General features: G+C 52.3%; 1 long non-coding RNA gene across 1 annotated transcript; it reads left to right on the top strand.

Annotated features, from left to right (window-relative positions):
* Positions 1-5,027: 5,027 nt before the first annotated feature.
* LOC127477239 (uncharacterized) lies at positions 5,028-7,240 on the top strand. The gene is made up of 3 exons (XR_007906901.1): positions 5,028-5,783; positions 5,861-6,251; positions 6,664-7,240. It is a non-coding gene; the product is annotated as an uncharacterized LOC127477239 (long non-coding RNA).
* Positions 7,241-20,059: the final 12,819 nt, after the last annotated feature.

Genomic DNA, 20,059 nt, shown 5'->3' with positions numbered 1-20,059 from the left:
CCTCGTGAAAGGGACTTCCAGGATACTCTTGGGAATGTACCAGCTCTCCTGCTGGAGCTTTTCTATGGAATATTTGAACACAAAGGGTAAAACTAAAGTCAGGTCTGTTCTGGAGTATGTTACACTTGTGCAAAACTCCGTTCTTCTGTTTATTTTCTGTTCTGGAAAGCACAGTCTGGGGTTCCTGGGCACTTCCTATTGAGTGATTCCATGAAAATAATTTTGTACTGAAAGGGGAAAGGAGCTGTCTGTGGGAGGTCAGGTGTCCATGATAAAAGCTTTATGCTTTTCAGTCAGATAAGCCTTAAAATATCTCACAGTGTATAGGAATGCCTGGCTTCTAAAAGTCACCAGCTGAGTCTTAGAGGCTCCTTTGAAGAGCTGTTTTCAGGCAGGCAAATTGCCCCCCAGGAGGGACTCTGTGCCTGCTCTCCCGTGGCTCCAAGGGATCTCTGGCCCTTCACGCCGGCACCGAGATTTTCTCGGGAAGGGCCTCAGATCCCCGGACCAGTCTGGGACACAGGCAAGATCCCCCTGCATTTTGGGACCAAATTGGCCCCCTGGAGGGACAGTGCTGTTGGTGCCCCCCGGGTTGGGGCACCCCGAGGACTCCAGCGCGCACCGAAAGGATTATTCGGGGAGATCCTCGGGGTGCCCGGCCCTGGGGAGCTCAAAGCAAGGTCCCTGCCATGGATTCAGGCATTGCTGAGAGTATCCCAGGGGTCCCTGTCCCTGCTAGACAGGGAGCTCTCTAATGGGCTGTAATTGGGTTCTAAAAGCGGTGCTCCAAGTGCCAAACAAGTGTGGGATTGGGATTAAGAAATGAGCAGTGAGGGTGCAATTGGCTGTTTTCTCTGGAATGTGACTGTGAGAGCTGCAGGAGTGCCAGGTGTGTGTTCCAGTCCCCAGCATTTGGTTTGCACATGTCCTGGTCAGACACAAGTACAATTTCCTCAGTCCTGAACACAGCAGAATGAGAATTATGGACTGGCAGTGTTAAGGTGATTGGTGTGACAGGGGTCAAACTGGGAAAACATTGGGGAATTCCTCAGTTGGTCTGTTTGCCAAACTAACCCAAACCTGTGCTAGGAAGAGATGGACTGGGGTCTCTGATCTCCTGGGCAGTTGTTTTGCATGACCCTGGGAGCCTCTGGGATTAGACTGGCCTGGGCAGACAGGGAGCAGTTTGTCCTGTGGAGCTGGGCTGGGTTTGTTGAGGATGCCTTGGGAGGCAGGGCTGGAGAGGCTCCTCTGTTGGCTGTAGTGGTGGAAGGTTGTAGCAGCAGGGCTGGAGCCTTCGCCCTCCTGCTCCCCCCGTGAGCCCCGACGGGCCCGTGCCCTTGGCAATGGAGGGCCCCCCATTGCTGAGTCAGCGGTTCCGGGGGCCAGGAGGGATGGGATCAGGATGCCGAGCTCCGCCCAGGGCCAGGGCTGCCAGTGTTCAACCATGGAGGGAACTGAAAGCACAGTGAGATGGAGGCCAAGCTGCAGCACAGGGATGGGTGAGAAAAGACCCTAGTCCTCAGGTGGAGCTTTGAATTCCCTGGAAAAATGGATCCTGTCAGATGGATCAGGCCCTTGTGGGTGCTGGAGCAGAGGCCTCTCTCATTTTTGGTCACCCTGAAAGGTTGCAAGGACAGCAAGTTCTGACTGCAGGATGAGGTGGCAAACAAAGTGAAGTGGTCCAGAGAAAAGCTGAGGCTAAAATTGGCCCTGTGCCAGAGCAGCCTCGTGCAGTGCTTGTTGCTGTCCCTGAGTGTCCCATTGCAGTGGATATTTCCAAGGGTGCCTTGTGCTGGGGAGCACTGGGGCAGTTCCCTTTCCCTGGGCAGGGCAGGCAGGGCACGTTTCCCCCCTCGAGGGTGGCTCCACAGTCCCCCCCCTGTGCCCTGGGAGCGTGGCAGAACACCTGGACCCACTGTCCTTGCCAGAGAGGGCACAAGGGATGGTTGGATGGGGGAGGGAATGGCTCAGGGAGTACAAGCACCATTACAATGAGTAGGGCAACACCTGGAAAGGAAGAAGGGGAGTTAATCCAGACAAAATCCAAGCACCTGCCCAACCTGTGATATTTTTAGGAACTCAGTGGTGCTGTGGTCCCCAGGAAGTATTGCCCAGGACTAGGCAGGAGACTTCAGGCTCTGTCACCCCCAGAGCAAGTGTCCAGGGGCAGGCAGTGGGGAGGCAGCTCTGTTGTTGAGGATGGGGTTATTTTCTCTGCTTTATTTTGTCTCCAGAGATGTTCTTCCCGTTAATCCAAACTGACTCCATCTCCTAACTCTCTGAAGAGGTTTTCTGCTTTTTGTGGGAGGGTAAGGTTTGGGTTCTAACTATAGAAGAGCCAACAAAATAAAGGCTTTGTGGCAAACAAATGGTGTCTCCCAAACTCTTTGTACTTCAAATAGATGCCTTTATTCTTAGTTTTTTCTTATTGGTATTCTCAAGGTACTTGATACCCTGTCTACAGTTATTTATTTTGGCTTCTCTTTTTTATTTGTTACAGAGTTGATGTGACTGACTTCTTTTTGAAATGCAGCAGTGCTCTCAAGGATATTTCCCCCCCACTCCTGGGCTTGTGCAGGGCTGTTGAGTCCGTGTGTGCCACTGTTCTTGTCCCAGGGGGACCGAGTGACATTTGGAACCAAACCTGGGGACTTGAACTCTAGGAATGTTTCTGTGTCTTTGAATTTTAAATTGCACATGAAGCAGAAATATGTTTGTGTTTTCCAGGTTATATTGTCATGAAAATAGAAATGCATCATTGGATCTTACTCCTCTGAGGGCAAACCACCAGACTGATCATTTCTTAGTCCATCAGACCCAGTGCCAGGAACTCAGAGGGCTGTTTGTGTGCAAATGTGCTGAGTGGTGGTGGCCCCCGTGAGACTGTGACCAGCTGGAAATGTGTGTGTGTGTGTGTGCAGAGCTGGGCTGGATCCCTTGGGATTTGGCTCCCAGATCCCCCCCAGCCTTCAGGAAAACCAGAGGCCACCGAACCCTGAGGGAAGGGAGTCCCATTTGCAGAAGGGTTTGTAGATTGGGGAAAAGCTCTCCAGAACAAAGCCTGTGTTCCAAACCCCTTCAGGCCAAAGTCAAGGAGCACAAACCCTGGAGTCATCAAGTTATGAAGTTTGGTTCAAACCATTTCCTAATAAGTCAGTTTTAATGAAGTGTTAAAAGGAGAACTTAAATAAGGGTAATTTCTGATGGAGAATAATGGGAAGAAGTGGTTTAAGTTAACTAAACATGTTTTATATCAGTCCATGGTTATTTAATTGAGCATTGTTTGGAATTTTTCTTTTTGCATTCGTTCCTGGTGTGCTTTTCTCTATCTAAGGGATGTTTGGAGGCCTTTTTGATTGCTTGAAGGTTTTTAATGTCAGTGCTGGATTGGGGTGGACAGTCATTGTAACATGATTTAGAGTTGGATGCATTTTATTCTGTGTGCCCTGTTTGATGTCTCGTGTTCAGCGAGTGACTGGTCAGAGTTTGGCCCAAGCCTTTGTTTTTCAGGTGAAAAACCCGAAGGGGGAATTGTAGTTGCAGCTTTGCCCTTGAGCTGCAGCTGGAGCCTGGCCAAAGAACAAGGCAAAGCTCCCTGGGGAAGGAAGGGGGAGCCAGAGAAGAAAAGCAGCTGCAGCCAGAAAGGTGGGTTTGGACGGGAGAAGAGGGGCTGTGACCCAGCAAGGGGCTCTGGAGGGCTCTGGGGTCCCTGTAATGGCTCTGGGGTCCCTGTAATGGCTCTGGGGTCTCTATAGGGGCTCTGGGGTCTCTATAGGGGCTCTGGAGGGCTCTGGGGTCCCTATAATGGCTCTGGGGTCTCTGTAGGGACTCTGGGGTTTCTATCGTGGCTCTGGGGTCCCTATAATGGCTCTGGGGTCCCTGTAATGGCTCTGGGGTCCCTCTCCTGGTTCTGGGGTCCCTCTCCTGGTTCTGGGGTCCCTCTCCTGGTTCTGGGGTCCCTCTCCTGGCTCGGGGTCCCTCTCCCTGCCGGCACAGGAGCTGCTGCCGCCCCAGCAAGAGGCAGAGGAGTCGCTGCCCAGAAGCAAGAACTCACTGAGAGCTGAACTGGGGCCGTGTGGGCAGGGCCAGAGGGGAGCAAAGGAAGGGATTTGTTGCTAAGAAAAGAAATAAAGTTTGGGTCATTTGTTGGGGAGATTTGTGTCAGTTTCTGATCATTTTTGGGGGTTATTTTTAGTGAGTTTCTGGTCATTTTTGGGGGAGATTTGGGTCAGTTTCTGGTCATTTTTCGGGATGATTTGGGTGAGTTTTGGGTTTATTTTTGTGGTAATTTTGGGTCAGTTTCTGGTCATTTTTTGGGGTGATTGGGCTGACTTTTGGGTCATTTTTTTGGGGAGATTTGGGTGAGTCTTGGTATCAGTGTTTTGGGATTTTGGGGTCAGTTTCTGGTCATATTTGGGGCTGATTTTGTATCATTTTGGGTCAGTTTTGGGGGGGGTTTTTTGCATTTTTAGGTCAGGTTTTGGGCCAATTTGGAGTTAGTTTTTGAGGTGATTTGGGCCAGTTTTGTGTCAGTTCTGGATCAATTTTTGGAGTGAATTGGATCAGTTTTTGTGTCACTTTTTGGGGAGATTTGGGTGAGTTCTGGGTCATTTTTGGGGAGATTTGAATCAGTTTCTGGTAGTTTTTTGGGGAGACTTGGGTGAGTTCTGGGTCTCTCCTGATTGTAATTCCTTCAGGCTCCTCTCCTGATTTTAATTTTTTTAGGCTCTTCTCCTCATTTTAATTTTTTAGACTCCTCTCCTGATTTTAATTTTTTTAGTCCCCTATCCTGATTTTAATTTTTTTAGTCCCCTCTCCTGATTGTTATTGTATTAGTCCCCTGTCCTGATTTTAATTTTTTCAGGCTCCTCTTCTGATTTTAATTTTTTTAGGCTCCTCTCCTGATTTTTATTGTATTAGTCCCGTGTCTTGATTTTAATTTTTTCAGGCTCCTCTCCTGTTTTTAATTTTTTTAGGCTCTTCTCCTGATTGTAATTTTTTTAGGCTCTTCTCTTGATTTTAATTCTCTTAGGTTCTTCTCCTGATTTTAATTCTCTTGGGCTCTCCTCCTGATTTTTATATTTTTAGACTCTTCTCCTGATTTTCATTTTTTTTAGGCTCTTCCCCTGATTTTCATTTTTTTTTTAGGCTCTTCTCCTGATTTTAATTCTCTTAGGAGAAGAGCCTAGAGAATTAAAACCAGGAGAAGAGCCTAATTACACAAGTAAATTTTCAAACCACCAGCAATCACAAGCCAATTATCCGATTTCCCAAAAGAACTACACGAACAAATACGGTTATAAAACAACAAAAAAAATGCCATAAGTAAAAAATCGCATAGCAACAGTGCCCCCTGGTGACAGAGAAAAGGAATTGCACATAAATTTGAGATGAAATACTGCCACCTGCTGACGGAAAACAGGAACTGCATTGAAAAAATTTTGAACAGCGCATGCGCAGTCGTTGGCAAAACGCCGGCGATCACGTGGTAAGTAAGGGCAGGCAGGAGAGGGACCGGCGACGCATGCGCAGTGGCTCTCGTGCCGGTGCAGCGCTCCCTGCTCGAGTTAAGGGCCGGTTTCGGCGGCAGGGCGGGACTCGCGGTCTCCCGTCTGTCCCGGGGTGTGTGTGGGGGGAATAACGTGAAGATTTCTTGGGGTGAAAGCGCAGAAATTAGCGAGGAGGGACGCTAATTTGGGTAAACTCGGTCACCGGAAGTAGTGAGCGACCGGAAGTCCTCCAAGGCCCCGGCCCGGAAGTCCGCCAAGCCCATAGCAAAGGTGGCGCCGCCAGGACCGGAACGACCACACTAAAGATGGCGACCCCTGCCCGAAAGTTCGCCAAGCCCACAGTAAAGATGGCGCCGCCAGGACCGGAACGACCACACTAAAGATGGCGGCGAGAGGCTTCCGCCGCGACCCGGACCCCCACCCCGCGCCCGCAGCGCCGTCTCGCCGCGCTGCTTCCCGCTGCGGGGACAGGGCGGGCGCGGGCGGCAGGTTCGTGGGCGGCGGCAGGCACCGGCGCCGGCAGCCCCCGTCTCGGGGCCGCGGCGCGCGAGGACCGCATGGCGCGCACGTCGCGCCGCCCTCTCGCCCCGCTCCGCTCCCGCCCCTGCCCCCGCTTCTGCCCCCGCTTCTGCCCCGCTCGCTCCCGCCGTGCCCTGGAGATGCTATCGGGGCTGCGCCGCCGCCTTCCCCCCCCGGAAGCGACCCACGGCGGCAGATTCGACGGAGATCGACCCCGGGGTAAGCTGGGCGCGTCCAAAGGCGCCGCGGGTCTCGCCAAGGAGGGGAGGGGGGGGGGGGAGGCGCGCGGCTGCAGTGCCGCTCCCGGCCTTCCCCCGGAGTGCCCGGGCTGGCCCAGCACCTGGCCGAACCTCTTAGGGAAGAGGCAAGGAACAACTGCGCTTCTTCTGCCCTTTCTTTAGCCCGGGACTGGAACACAGACAAAATCAAGGGGCTCTTGGACCTGTGCAGGCTCCGAGCAGTTTTCAGCCTTCCTTAGCAGAGCATTCTCACCCTCCGAAAAGCTGAAAGGCTTTAACAGCTGGAGACGCGCCTGCAGCTGTGCAGATTAATGTAGTTTCTTTTAGGAAATGAAGGGGAAGTTTTCCTGTTGGGAGCCTAAATACCGAGTCTACTCTGCTTTTTCAATCAGGTGACGAAGCTTATGGAAGAAAAGAACAAAGGCCTCGAGGTGAGTACATTCTACCGAGTTCTGCTTTTCTGGCATCGGTTTGGGAAAATCACGTGAAATTCTAAAAAGCTTCTCTCCGTGTTTTCTAGTTGTTTTTTCAGCCTTGCTCTAAGTTTCATGTAGAAAAGGGCATAGAATTATTAGAACAGACAAACTAGACTTCCTCGGGAGAGATGGAAGAAAAGTCTGCTGATTCCAGTTCTGCTTTTCTTGTCTTCCCTTCGACTGTCGTTTTCTCTCCCCTGCTGTTCAAATAGGCTGCAGTTAATTGCTCTGCTGAAGAGTTTGCTGTCCTAAGTGTCTGTCAAATTGATGCCTTCAACTCAAGACAGCACCTGCTCCTTAGTTACAAAAAGTTCCTCACAGGAAATTTTCAGGCGTGCCCATAAATCTCCTCGCTGTTTGTTTGGGAGAACAGGCTTTTCTCGTCTGTAACAGAACAGTCGTGTCATCTGCTCTGGAATGCTGGTGGCAATCTAGTCAGAAGAGGACCCCGTGCTTCACTAATTTTCCCTTTTTGTTGTTGGGGGTGACTTCTTCCCAGGCATGTTATTCTTGACCCCCCGGGGCAAACGGAGGTGTCAGCGTCAGGAGCCATCCTAACTGAGGCCCTGGGAGGTCAGTGCTTTTTGTGTGACTGGACGGTGAAGCTGTCTGTGGGAATGACCTGGCTATGGCTCAGTGTAGTCCTAATTAAGGTGTCTTTTACTCCGTGTTCCCAGGCTGCCTCTTTCCCTTCGGTCGCCGTGGGTGTGCCGGACGCCTCTGGCAGGACTAACCCTGTGGCTTTTATGTCCAGCGTGCTGTGCTGTGTGTGCCTGCAGGTAAGAAAAGCTGGGAGTGCAGTCCCTCTGCTTTGGTTGCTGTGTCTCTTTGGGAGTGATTTTGGAGGGGAGTGCCAGAGCGATTTGGTTTGAAGGGGACCTTCAAAGGCCAGCCTGTCTTCCGTGGGCAGGGACACCTTCCACTGTCCCCGGTTGCTGCGAGTCCCGTCCAGCCTGGCCTGGAACACTTGCAGGGATGGGGCAGGCTCAGCTTCCCTGTGCAGTGTGCTCTGATATCTCTCCACTGGCATCCTGAAAAATTTTGTCAGCACGTTTTGTGTGACAATGGTAAGCGGGACCTGGGTGAAAATTGGGGTTCTCTGAGGTGCAGAGGGAAAGAATTCTCCTTTGAAGTCCAGTGTAATTCAGTTTTGCACGAGTCTTGTCTGACTTATGTTTGAATTGCTTTCTATTCTAGGCAGTTCTTTTAAATTAAACTTTTGTGTCTCCCCCCCAGTATCTTGTACAAGACAAAGCTACCTTTCCTCGTGGGAACGGACTGGCCGGGCTTTGGCAATCTGGCCCCTCGAAAGACTAAGTGACCTCTTCCAACAGGGGAAGACTTTCTGGCAAGCGGTGCCAGGAAGAACTGGAGTTTCTGGAGAATAAAAGCTGGAAGCGTGCCCCTGAAAATCCCCAGCCCTGGGTGGTCAGTGGTCTGACTTGCACGGACCGGTGGCCTTGGCCAGGAGCGGTCCTGCGGGAAGCGCCTTTGCCCAGGCTGTAATTTTAATTTCCCTTGGATGCTTGGCAAAGCCCCTCTGGGTGAGCCCCAGTGCCTGGCAGGAGCAGAGCGGGCTTCCAGGGAGGTATTCACCTGGTCAGCGTCAGGAACCATCCTACCTGAGGCCTCGGTGAGTGCTTTTTGGACGACTGGACGGTGAAGCTGTCTGTGGGAATGACCTGGCTATGGCTCAGGGTAGTCCTAATTAAGGTGTCTTTTACTCCGTGTTCCCAGGCTGCCTCTTTCCCTTCGGTCGCCGTGGGTGTGCCGGACGCCTCTGGCAGGACTAACCCTGTGGCTTTTATGTCCAGCGTGCTGTGCTGTGTGTGCCTGCAGGTAAGAAAAGCTGGGAGTGCAGTCCCTCTGCTTTGGTTGCTGTGTCTCTTTGGGAGTGATTTTGGAGGGGAATCCCAGAGCGATTTGGTTTGAAGGGGACCTTCAAAGGCCAGCCTGTCTTGCGTGGGCAGGGACACCTTCCACTGTCCCCGGTTGCTGCGAGTCCCGTCCAGCCTGGCCTGGAACACTTGCAGGGATGGGGCAGGCTCAGCTTCCCTGTGCAGTGTGCTCTGATAGCTCTCCACTGGCATCGTGAAAAATGTTGTCAGCGTGTTTTGTTGGACGACGGTAAGCAGGACCTGGGTGAAAAGGACATTCTCTGAGGTGCTGGGAGAAGGAGGACTCGTGCGGGCACCTCCAGAGACAGCGGGAACGGGAGCGTGCTGCGGAGGAGGGAAATTCCAGGGGGTGGGTGCCGAGAAATTTGTCCTTCCCTCGCCCTGTGCTCTGCACTTAGCAGTGGGTCAAGTGCAGAAGTTTCCTGGGGACCCTGGGAAATGATGCCGGGTCTGCCAAGAAAAGTGGGGCCAAAGGAGCAGGACCTGGGTCTGCCAGCGTGGGAGAAACAAGGGACGGGTCATCCTCTGCCTCCAGGAGGGAGGGCAGCAGGAAAGGCCACGGACTAAAGCACTGAAGTGCCGTTCCCCAGGGAGCCCCTGCCCAGACCTGAACTTGCTTCTGCACTTGCTGTCCCTTTCCCAGCGGAGCCGAAGCGTCGGGTGCGGCTGCCGGGGGGATGGAGCTGCCAAGGACAAGCTGGGAGGGTGTTTGCGAGGGAAGGGGGTAGAAGGAGCTCTTGATGTGCTTTGTTTACTTCTTCATCCCACAGAATTGCCACGAGAGGAAATACTTCAGAGGGGCTTCCCTCCAGATAAGGCCTGAAGATGCCAGGAGGTTTCAGCCGGGAGGAAAGGAGCTGTGGAAGAAAAGCAGCCTAAAAACAGCCAGTGGGGATCATCAGGTTTTCCAGCCAAGAAGAACAAGGAGAGAGATGAGGGAATCGGGTTCCAATTCCTAATGCTTTGGTGGGTGCAGGAATGATTTCTGTGTGTTTTCCAGTCCCTTTGGATTCCTGAGATGATTTTAAAATGATGGCTTTAGCAATCAACTAAATCGCAGATGTTGTTTTTGAGAGGAAATGATGCCAAAGAAATGCAGAGTTTTGGGTCAGTTTTGGGGATGATTTGGGTCAGTTTTTGGGGTCAGTTTGGGGTCATTGTTTGGGGTGATTTGGGTCAGCTTTTGGGATGATTGGGGTCAGTTTTGGGTCAGCTTTTGGGATGATTGGGGTCAGTTTTGGGTCAGCTTTTGGGATGATTGGGGTCAGGTTTTGGGGTCAGTTTTGGGTCAGCTTTTGGGGTGATTTGGGTCGGTTTTGGGTCAATTTTTGGGGAGCACTGGGTGTTACTGGGGGTTGTTGAGGAGCACTGGGTGTTACTGGGGTGTACTGGGGAGCACTGGGTGTTACTGAGGGTTGTTGGGGAGCACTGGGTGTTACTGGGGAGCACTGGGAGAGAAAATGAAAAATAAAGAGAATAAAAAATAAACGAAGTAAAGAAGGAAATATAAAAAAGAAAATTTAAAAAAAAAGGCAAAAAAACTAAAAAGGAAATAAAATGAAAATGAAATAAAAGAGAGAAAAAAAAAAAAGAAACCCCTTCTTGGGCCCCCCGTTTCCTCTCCTCCCCCCCCCCGAACCGTAAATTGCGGGGTCATCACCCCTAAAATGTGAGAAGGGGACCCCGAAATGTGGGTGAGGGAACCCCAGGGAGCCGGAAAAGTGGAGGGGGAGCCGCAGTAAGAAAGCGAAGCCGGGCGGTCGGGCGGCGGGGTGGGGGGGGTGGGGGTGGGGGGCGCATGCGCAGTCGTTGGCAAGACGCCGGCGATCACGTGGTAAGTAAGGGCAGGCAGGAGAGGGACCGGCGACGCATGCGCAGTGGCTCTCGTGCCGGTGCAGCACTCCCTGCTCGAGTTAAGGGCCGGTTCCGGCGGCAGGGCGGGACTCGCGGTCTCCCGTCTGTCCCGGGGTGTGTGTGGGGGGAATAACGTGAATTTCTCCTGATTTTAATTCTCTTGGGCTCTTGTCCTCATTTTAATTTTTTTAAGGCTCTTGTCCTGATTTTAATTTTTTGAAGGCTCTTGTCCTGATTTTAATTTTTTGAAGGCTCTTCTCCTAAATTTAATTTTTTTAAGGCTCTTGTCCTGATTTTAATTCTCTTGGTTCAAACCATTTCCTAATAAGTCAGTTTTAATGAAGTGTTTTCCAGTCCCTTTGGATTCCTGAGATGATTTTAAAATGATGGCTTTAGCAATCAACTAAATCGCAGATGTTGTTTTTGAGAGGAAATGATGCCAAAGAAATGCAGAGAGAGAGCATGGAATCATCCTGGGATCCTGGAGTGGTTTGGGTTGGAAAGGATCTCAGGGATCATCTCCTTCCACCCCCTGCCACAGGCAGGGACACCTTCTAATAGACCTCCAGCCTGGCCTTGGCCACTTGCAGGGATGGGGCAGCCACAACTTCTCTGTGCCAGGCCACCTCCCCACCCTCCCAGGGAAGAATGTCTCCCTTCTGTGCAATCTTTCCCTTTCTTCTCTGCAGGAAGTGGGCTGGGACAAGGGAATTGGCTCCCACGAGGCCGAGGATCAGAGCGGGCTGTGCACAGGGGACAACTTCCACTTCCGAACGGGGAAGGGCCCCTTCGTGCCCACCCCTGGCAAACTGGGACAGAGTAACATCTGCCTGCAGCTGGCTGGAGTTCCCGTTGGCTCTGGGCTTTCAGCCCGCCGGGGCTGCGGCGGGAGCCGCGCGGAGGGAACGGGGGGCGGGGCCGCGCCGAGGGCCGGGGCCGGGCTGAGCGGGCGGGGCGGGGCCGCAGGGCCAGGCGGGCTGGGATTGGGCGGAGGCGCTCGAGTGCTGATTGGGCAGCGCTGCCGGCCCGCGGTATAAAGGGCCGGCGGGGCAGGTGGGGGCGGTTGTGTGTGGGGGCTGAGGGTGCGGCCCCGCTGCTGCCCGGGCTGCGGAGGGGAGAGCGCCTTGGCCGCTGGGTTTGTGCACCGGGGCAGCCGGGGGCGTTTAGGGGCGCCTTGTGCTGGGCGGCGGGGCCCGGGTAAGCCCCTTACCTGCCGGGTGCCCCCGGGGGGAGCCGTGGCATGGCTGTGGGTCCTGTGCTCTCTGGGTGTCTGAGGGTTTGCTTTGGGATCCCAAACCCTTTCCCCGTGCAGGGTTATGAGGCAAAGACTGCTTTAACTTGGTTTTTTGGTGCTGCGTTAATGCTTTTTGCTCGTTCTGTGTCCATTTGCAGCCTCGCTCGTGGTTTCCCCTGGTGTGGAGGCGAGTTGTGCTTCCTGCTGGGAGAGAGAACGGCCTTGGGAAGCTGCTCCATGAGCCACAGCTGTGCCGAGCCCGGCAGTCTGTCCAGGTAAGAGCAGGGCTTCTACTGCCCGTGAGGAGCTGGGTTTGCTGTTGGAAGATAGAATGTGCCTATGCCTTTAAATGCAAGGACAGGCAGAAGCTGGGAGGGACCCTGAGCAGGTTTGGTGGCACGACAGCAGTTTGAAAAGACCTTGACTGTGGGAGAAATGTCCAGGAAAACGATTCCTTTTTTGCAGGGAGGCAGTTTGTGAGGACAGGGGGGTTGCTGTGCTCTCTAGCAAAACTACTGACCTTGGGATGTCTAGGGTGGGAAGATGTTGGCCACGTGTGGGCTGGTGCAAAAGTGTGTGGGTGCCTGTGTGTGACAGCCGTGGGTGTGCAGGAAGGGGGGTTCTGGTGCCATTGGAGCTGCCAGGGAGCCAAAAGGGGCACGGTTGTCTGAAAAAGGCAAAAAGTCTCAGTCTCTGTTGACACGTGTACCAAAGGAGATGCAAATTTTCCCTTTCTCGTTGCAGACTTCGCAAAGCTCCCCAGGAAAGGAAGCTTTATATTCCTCCCCAGCTTTATGCTAAAGGTTTCCTTCCTCCTGTCTCAGCACCCTTTCTGCTGTTGGGAGAGCACGAGGTGGATGGAGAGGATCCCCAGGCATCTGCAGGCACAAGGGACTCATACAACTGCGATTTTCCTCCAGCCCTCGTGAAAGGGACTTCCAGGATACTCTTGGGAATGTACCAGCTCTCCTGCTGGAGCTTTTCTATGGAATATTTGAACACAAAGGGTAAAACTAAAGTCAGGTCTGTTCTGGAGTATGTTACACTTGTGCAAAACTCCGTTCTTCTGTTTATTTTCTGTTCTGGAAAGCACAGTCTGGGGTTCCTGGGCACTTCCTATTGAGTGATTCCATGAAAATAATTTTGTACTGAAAGGGGAAAGGAGCTGTCTGTGGGAGGTCAGGTGTCCATGATAAAAGCTTTATGCTTTTCAGTCAGATAAGCCTTAAAATATCTCACAGTGTATAGGAATGCCTGGCTTCTAAAAGTCACCAGCTGAGTCTTAGAGGCTCCTTTGAAGAGCTGTTTTCAGGCAGGCAAATTGCCCCCCAGGAGGGACTCTGTGCCTGCTCTCCCGTGGCTCCAAGGGATCTCTGGCCCTTCACGCCGGCACCGAGATTTTCTCGGGAAGGGCCTCAGATCCCCGGACCAGTCTGGGACACAGGCAAGATCCCCCTGCATTTTGGGACCAAATTGGCCCCCTGGAGGGACAGTGCTGTTGGTGCCCCCCGGGTTGGGGCACCCCGAGGACTCCAGCGCGCACCGAAAGGATTATTCGGGGAGATCCTCGGGGTGCCCGGCCCTGGGGAGCTCAAAGCAAGGTCCCTGCCATGGATTCAGGCATTGCTGAGAGTATCCCAGGGGTCCCTGTCCCTGCTAGACAGGGAGCTCTCTAATGGGCTGTAATTGGGTTCTAAAAGCGGTGCTCCAAGTGCCAAACAAGTGTGGGATTGGGATTAAGAAATGAGCAGTGAGGGTGCAATTGGCTGTTTTCTCTGGAATGTGACTGTGAGAGCTGCAGGAGTGCCAGGTGTGTGTTCCAGTCCCCAGCATTTGGTTTGCACATGTCCTGGTCAGACACAAGTACAATTTCCTCAGTCCTGAACACAGCAGAATGAGAATTATGGACTGGCAGTGTTAAGGTGATTGGTGTGACAGGGGTCAAACTGGGAAAACATTGGGGAATTCCTCAGTTTGTGTTTTTGCCAAACTCACCCAAACCTCTGCTAGGAAGTGATGGGCTGGAAAAGTTGAGGCAGAAATGGAATTGAAAACTGGGGCTCTTGACACTGTAATTGCTGAAACTAAATGTGTCCAAGCAGCAGCTCTTGTTGTGCAGGGAATAACTCCTGTCAGCAGCAAGGCCCTGACTGAAGTGGCAGCTGCAGTTGTTCCTGTGGTGTGGGCCAGTGGAACTGCAGGAGAGTGGAAGAGGGCAGAACCTGTAGGTATTACCCCTGATGTGGGATCTCTATGGGTAAGGCCAACCCAGTATCCTTTAAAATCAGAATGCCAGACTGGATTGGTTGCAGGAACAGCTAAATTGGCTCCTCCTGGTTTGCTTGTAGGACGTGAATGCAAGAACCTGCCAAGAAAACCAGTGGACAAGATGATTGATTAGTGCAGGACCTGAGAGAAGCACCTTGAATGACAACCTGGAGGAGTTTCCAGTATTGGATTTAAAAGATGGCCTTTGCATCTCCTTGAGCAAGGAAAGCCAAGAAAGCTTTGCTTTTGCAGGAGAAAATGGGGCAAGCAGGCAGGAAGAAGAGAAGCCCCGTGACTCCTCCCTGAGCCCCAGACAGCCCATGAACTGCCTTGCTGGGAATGGTGGGACGGGCTGGACTCTGCATTGCTCCCTCGGGATGTGTGGTAAGACTGTTATGGCGACTTTTTGAATAGATGGTGCAAGGGCAACCTTTAAGCAGCTGAAGCATTCCCTGAGGAGAGCTCTGGGTCTGCCAGATGTGTCAGAACTGTTGGAAGCATCTTTGGTGGGGAGGGCAAACAAAGGCCAAGGTGTGCAGTGACCCCCCTGAGAAGGGACTTTCAGTTAATGGCATCCCTGATGGTGAACTTTGTGGGCTGTTCCCCCTGTAGGGCAGGTGATAGTCCCAGCTCCAGTTATGGGAAAAATGGTTAAAAGGGAGCCCCAAAAGCTGGAAGTCCTCCTGGAGGCTCCTGGCAAAGAGAGTTTGCTGCGTTCCCCCTGACAGAAGGACAGTGATAGCTTTTGAGTGCTGGTAGATCCTTTTAATAGATAGCCTTGAGTGTGTCCTTGTTGCACCAGTAGGACTTATCAAAGTCCCCATATTCCAGGAGATAGACACATTAAAGTTTAAAATATTCTTCCTAATCCTTTGTTGGCTTGAGGCTCTCCCCTCAGGAACTGCAGGAACTCCTGGTGCCGCCTGGGCCGATGGATTGGACGCCCCAGCCCCTCTGTTCCTACCCAGCCACTGGGGCCGTGTCCAGTGGTGGCACTGCCAGCCCTGCAGGTGAAGTGGGAAGGGCCTTTGCAGGTCTTGTGGGTCACATTTATAGCAGGTAAAGTTGCAGAAAAAGGACCTGGGGTCTGTTATTCTTGAGTTCAGAAAGCTCCTTTTGATTGGTGAGCAGGACAAAGTGGATCCTTAAGAGTTCCCATCCGTGTTTGTGTCTCAGCCTGTGTTAGGATTCAGGGCTGTAGCTGTTGTTGTCACTGAGGAGTCAAACTGTGCTTTAAATAATGAGACCCTGGCCTGATGGCCCAGTGTTAAGAAAAAAGGGGGAATGCTCTCTGAGTGTTGAGATGTAACAAGGGCTAATCCTTTTTGCAGTGGGATGGAGCCTGGAAAGTGCACAGAGCTGAGCCCAGGGATTGAAAGGGACCAAGCAAGGGAGGTGAAGAAAGAAGGAAGAAGGGAAGTGAGGCAGCAGGCAAGCAGCACCAAGTTGCTGTGTAAGCAGGTGAGTTGTGTTGAGGTTCCTCAGGCAGGCACTGAGGACTTGGAGGGCTCCAGACAGAGCAGACCTGGGAAGGCCCTCGGTGAAGCCCCTTGGAAACCTTCTAAGGGTAGTTGTGTATGGTGATAAGTGTTGGGAAATGTCCTGAATGTGGAACAGGAATGCAGGGAAGGAAAATGAGCCCTCCTGTAATGCTGACCCCTCCCATCAGCTGCAGTGGAGACCCCTCCGTGTGCCCTTTGGGAGCGGATTGCCAGGACCCCCGTGGGGCTGGGATCATGGCAGGGTGTTGTAAGCAAGGAATGCCTGGCTTCTAAAAGTCACCAGCTGAGTCTTAGAGGCTCCTTTGAAGAGCTGTTTTCAGGCAGGCAAATTGCCCCCCAGGAGGGACTCTGTGCCTGCTCTCCCGTGGCTCCAAGGGATCTCTGGCCCTTCACGCCGGCACCGAGATTTTCTCGGGAAGGGCCTCAGATCTCCGGACCAGTCTGGGACACAGGCAAGATCCCCCTGCAGTTTAGGACCAAATTGGCCCCCTGGAGGGACAGTGCTGTTGGTGCCCCCCGGGTTGGGGCACCCCGAGGACTCCAGCGCGCACCGAAAGGATTATTCGGGGAGATCCTCGGGGTGCCCGGCCCTGGGGAGCTCAAAGCAAGGTCCCTGCCATGGATTCAGGCATTGCTGAGAGTATCCCAGGGGTCCCTGTCCCTGCTAGACAGGGAGCTCTCTAATGGGCTGTAATTGGGTTCTAAAAGCGGTGCTCCAAGTGCCAAACAAGTGTGGGATTGGGATTAAGAAATGAGCAGTGAGGGTGCAATTGGCTGTTTTCTCTGGAATGTGACTGTGAGAGCTGCAGGAGTGCCAGGTGTGTGTTCCAGTCCCCAGCATTTGGTTTGCACATGTCCTGCTCAGACACAGGTCCAACTTGCTCAGTCCTTAACCCAAGAGAGGGAGAATTATGGACTGGCAGTGTTAAGGTGATTGGTGTGACAGGGGTCAAACTGGGAAAACATTGGGGAATTCCTCAGTTGGTCTGTTTGCCAAACTAACCCAAACCTGTGCTAGGAAGAGATGGACTGGGGTCTCTGATCTCCTGGGCAGTTGTTTTGCATGACCCTGGGAGCCTCTGGGATTAGACTGGCCTGGGCAGACAGGGAGCAGTTTGTCCTGTGGAGCTGGGCTGGGTTTGTTGAGGATGCCTTGGGAGGCAGGGCTGGAGAGGCTCCTCTGTTGGCTGTAGTGGTGGAAGGTTGTAGCAGCAGGGCTGGAGCCTTCGCCCTCCTGCTCCCCCCGTGAGCCCCGACGGGCCCGTGCCCTTGGCAATGGAGGGCCCCCCATTGCTGAGTCAGCGGTTCCGGGGGCCAGGAGGGATGGGATCAGGATGCCGAGCTCCGCCCAGGGCCAGGGCTGCCAGTGTTCAACCATGGAGGGAACTGAAAGCACAGTGAGATGGAGGCCAAGCTGCAGCACAGGGATGGGTGAGAAAAGACCCTAGTCCTCAGGTGGAGCTTTGAATTCCCTGGAAAAATGGATCCTGTCAGATGGATCAGGCCCTTGTGGGTGCTGGAGCAGAGGCCTCTCTCATTTTTGGTCACCCTGAAAGGTTGCAAGGACAGCAAGTTCTGACTGCAGGATGAGGTGGCAAACAAAGTGAAGTGGTCCAGAGAAAAGCTGAGGCTAAAATTGGCCCTGTGCCAGAGCAGCCTCGTGCAGTGCTTGTTGCTGTCCCTGAGTGTCCCATTGCAGTGGATATTTCCAAGGGTGCCTTGTGCTGGGGAGCACTGGGGCAGTTCCCTTTCCCTGGGCAGGGCAGGCAGGGCACGTTTCCCCCCTCGAGGGTGGCTCCACAGTCCCCCCCCTGTGCCCTGGGAGCGTGGCAGAACACCTGGACCCACTGTCCTTGCCAGAGAGGGCACAAGGGATGGTTGGATGGGGGAGGGAATGGCTCAGGGAGTACAAGCACCATTACAATGAGTAGGGCAACACCTGGAAAGGAAGAAGGGGAGTTAATCCAGACAAAATCCAAGCACCTGCCCAACCTGTGATATTTTTAGGAACTCAGTGGTGCTGTGGTCCCCAGGAAGTATTGCCCAGGACTAGGCAGGAGACTTCAGGCTCTGTCACCCCCAGAGCAAGTGTCCAGGGGCAGGCAGTGGGGAGGCAGCTCTGTTGTTGAGGATGGGGTTATTTTCTCTGCTTTATTTTGTCTCCAGAGATGTTCTTCCCGTTAATCCAAACTGACTCCATCTCCTAACTCTCTGAAGAGGTTTTCTGCTTTTTGTGGGAGGGTAAGGTTTGGGTTCTAACTATAGAAGAGCCAACAAAATAAAGGCTTTGTGGCAAACAAATGGTGTCTCCCAAACTCTTTGTACTTCAAATAGATGCCTTTATTCTTAGTTTTTTCTTATTGGTATTCTCAAGGTACTTGATACCCTGTCTACAGTTATTTATTTTGGCTTCTCTTTTTTATTTGTTACAGAGTTGATGTGACTGACTTCTTTTTGAAATGCAGCAGTGCTCTCAAGGATATTTCCCCCCCACTCCTGGGCTTGTGCAGGGCTGTTGAGTCCGTGTGTGCCACTGTTCTTGTCCCAGGGGGACCGAGTGACATTTGGAACCAAACCTGGGGACTTGAACTCTAGGAATGTTTCTGTGTCTTTGAATTTTAAATTGCACATGAAGCAGAAATATGTTTGTGTTTTCCAGGTTATATTGTCATGAAAATAGAAATGCATCATTGGATCTTACTCCTCTGAGGGCAAACCACCAGACTGATCATTTCTTAGTCCATCAGACCCAGTGCCAGGAACTCAGAGGGCTGTTTGTGTGCAAATGTGCTGAGTGGTGGTGGCCCCCGTGAGACTGTGACCAGCTGGAAATGTGTGTGTGTGTGTGTGCAGAGCTGGGCTGGATCCCTTGGGATTTGGCTCCCAGATCCCCCCCAGCCTTCAGGAAAACCAGAGGCCACCGAACCCTGAGGGAAGGGAGTCCCATTTGCAGAAGGGTTTGTAGATTGGGGAAAAGCTCTCCAGAACAAAGCCTGTGTTCCAAACCCCTTCAGGCCAAAGTCAAGGAGCACAAACCCTGGAGTCATCAAGTTATGAAGTTTGGTTCAAACCATTTCCTAATAAGTCAGTTTTAATGAAGTGTTAAAAGGAGAACTTAAATAAGGGTAATTTCTGATGGAGAATAATGGGAAGAAGTGGTTTAAGTTAACTAAACATGTTTTATATCAGTCCATGGTTATTTAATTGAGCATTGTTTGGAATTTTTCTTTTTGCATTCGTTCCTGGTGTGCTTTTCTCTATCTAAGGGATGTTTGGAGGCCTTTTTGATTGCTTGAAGGTTTTTAATGTCAGTGCTGGATTGGGGTGGACAGTCATTGTAACATGATTTAGAGTTGGATGCATTTTATTCTGTGTGCCCTGTTTGATGTCTCGTGTTCAGCGAGTGACTGGTCAGAGTTTGGCCCAAGCCTTTGTTTTTCAGGTGAAAAACCCGAAGGGGGAATTGTAGTTGCAGCTTTGCCCTTGAGCTGCAGCTGGAGCCTGGCCAAAGAACAAGGCAAAGCTCCCTGGGGAAGGAAGGGGGAGCCAGAGAAGAAAAGCAGCTGCAGCCAGAAAGGTGGGTTTGGACGGGAGAAGAGGGGCTGTGACCCAGCAAGGGGCTCTGGAGGGCTCTGGGGTCCCTGTAATGGCTCTGGGGTCCCTGTAATGGCTCTGGGGTCTCTATAGGGGCTCTGGGGTCTCTATAGGGGCTCTGGAGGGCTCTGGGGTCCCTATAATGGCTCTGGGGTCTCTGTAGGGACTCTGGGGTTTCTATCGTGGCTCTGGGGTCCCTATAATGGCTCTGGGGTCCCTGTAATGGCTCTGGGGTCCCTGTAATGGCTCTGGGGTCCCTCTCCTGGTTCTGGGGTCCCTCTCCTGGTTCTGGGGTCCCTCTCCTGGCTCGGGGTCCCTCTCCCTGCCGGCACAGGAGCTGCTGCCGCCCCAGCAAGAGGCAGAGGAGTCGCTGCCCAGAAGCAAGAACTCACTGAGAGCTGAACTGGGGCCGTGTGGGCAGGGCCAGAGGGGAGCAAAGGAAGGGATTTGTTGCTAAGAAAAGAAATAAAGTTTGGGTCATTTGTTGGGGAGATTTGTGTCAGTTTCTGATCATTTTTGGGGGTTATTTTTAGTGAGTTTCTGGTCATTTTTGGGGGAGATTTGGGTCAGTTTCTGGTCATTTTTCGGGATGATTTGGGTGAGTTTTGGGTTTATTTTTGTGGTAATTTTGGGTCAGTTTCTGGTCATTTTTTGGGGTGATTGGGCTGACTTTTGGGTCATTTTTTTGGGGAGATTTGGGTGAGTCTTGGTATCAGTGTTTTGGGATTTTGGGGTCAGTTTCTGGTCATATTTGGGGCTGATTTTGTATCATTTTGGGTCAGTTTTGGGGGGGGTTTTTTGCATTTTTAGGTCAGGTTTTGGGCCAATTTGGAGTTAGTTTTTGAGGTGATTTGGGCCAGTTTTGTGTCAGTTCTGGATCAATTTTTGGAGTGAATTGGATCAGTTTTTGTGTCACTTTTTGGGGAGATTTGGGTGAGTTCTGGGTCATTTTTGGGGAGATT

The sequence above is a fragment of the Manacus candei genome, unplaced genomic scaffold (assembly GCF_025592945.1).
Source record: "Manacus candei isolate 608988 ecotype Guabito, Panama unplaced genomic scaffold, ASM2559294v1 h1tg000050l, whole genome shotgun sequence".
NCBI lineage: Eukaryota > Metazoa > Chordata > Aves > Passeriformes > Pipridae > Manacus > Manacus candei.
Note: the sequence above shows the minus strand (reverse complement) of the source record. Positions and strands in the feature narration are given on the sequence as shown.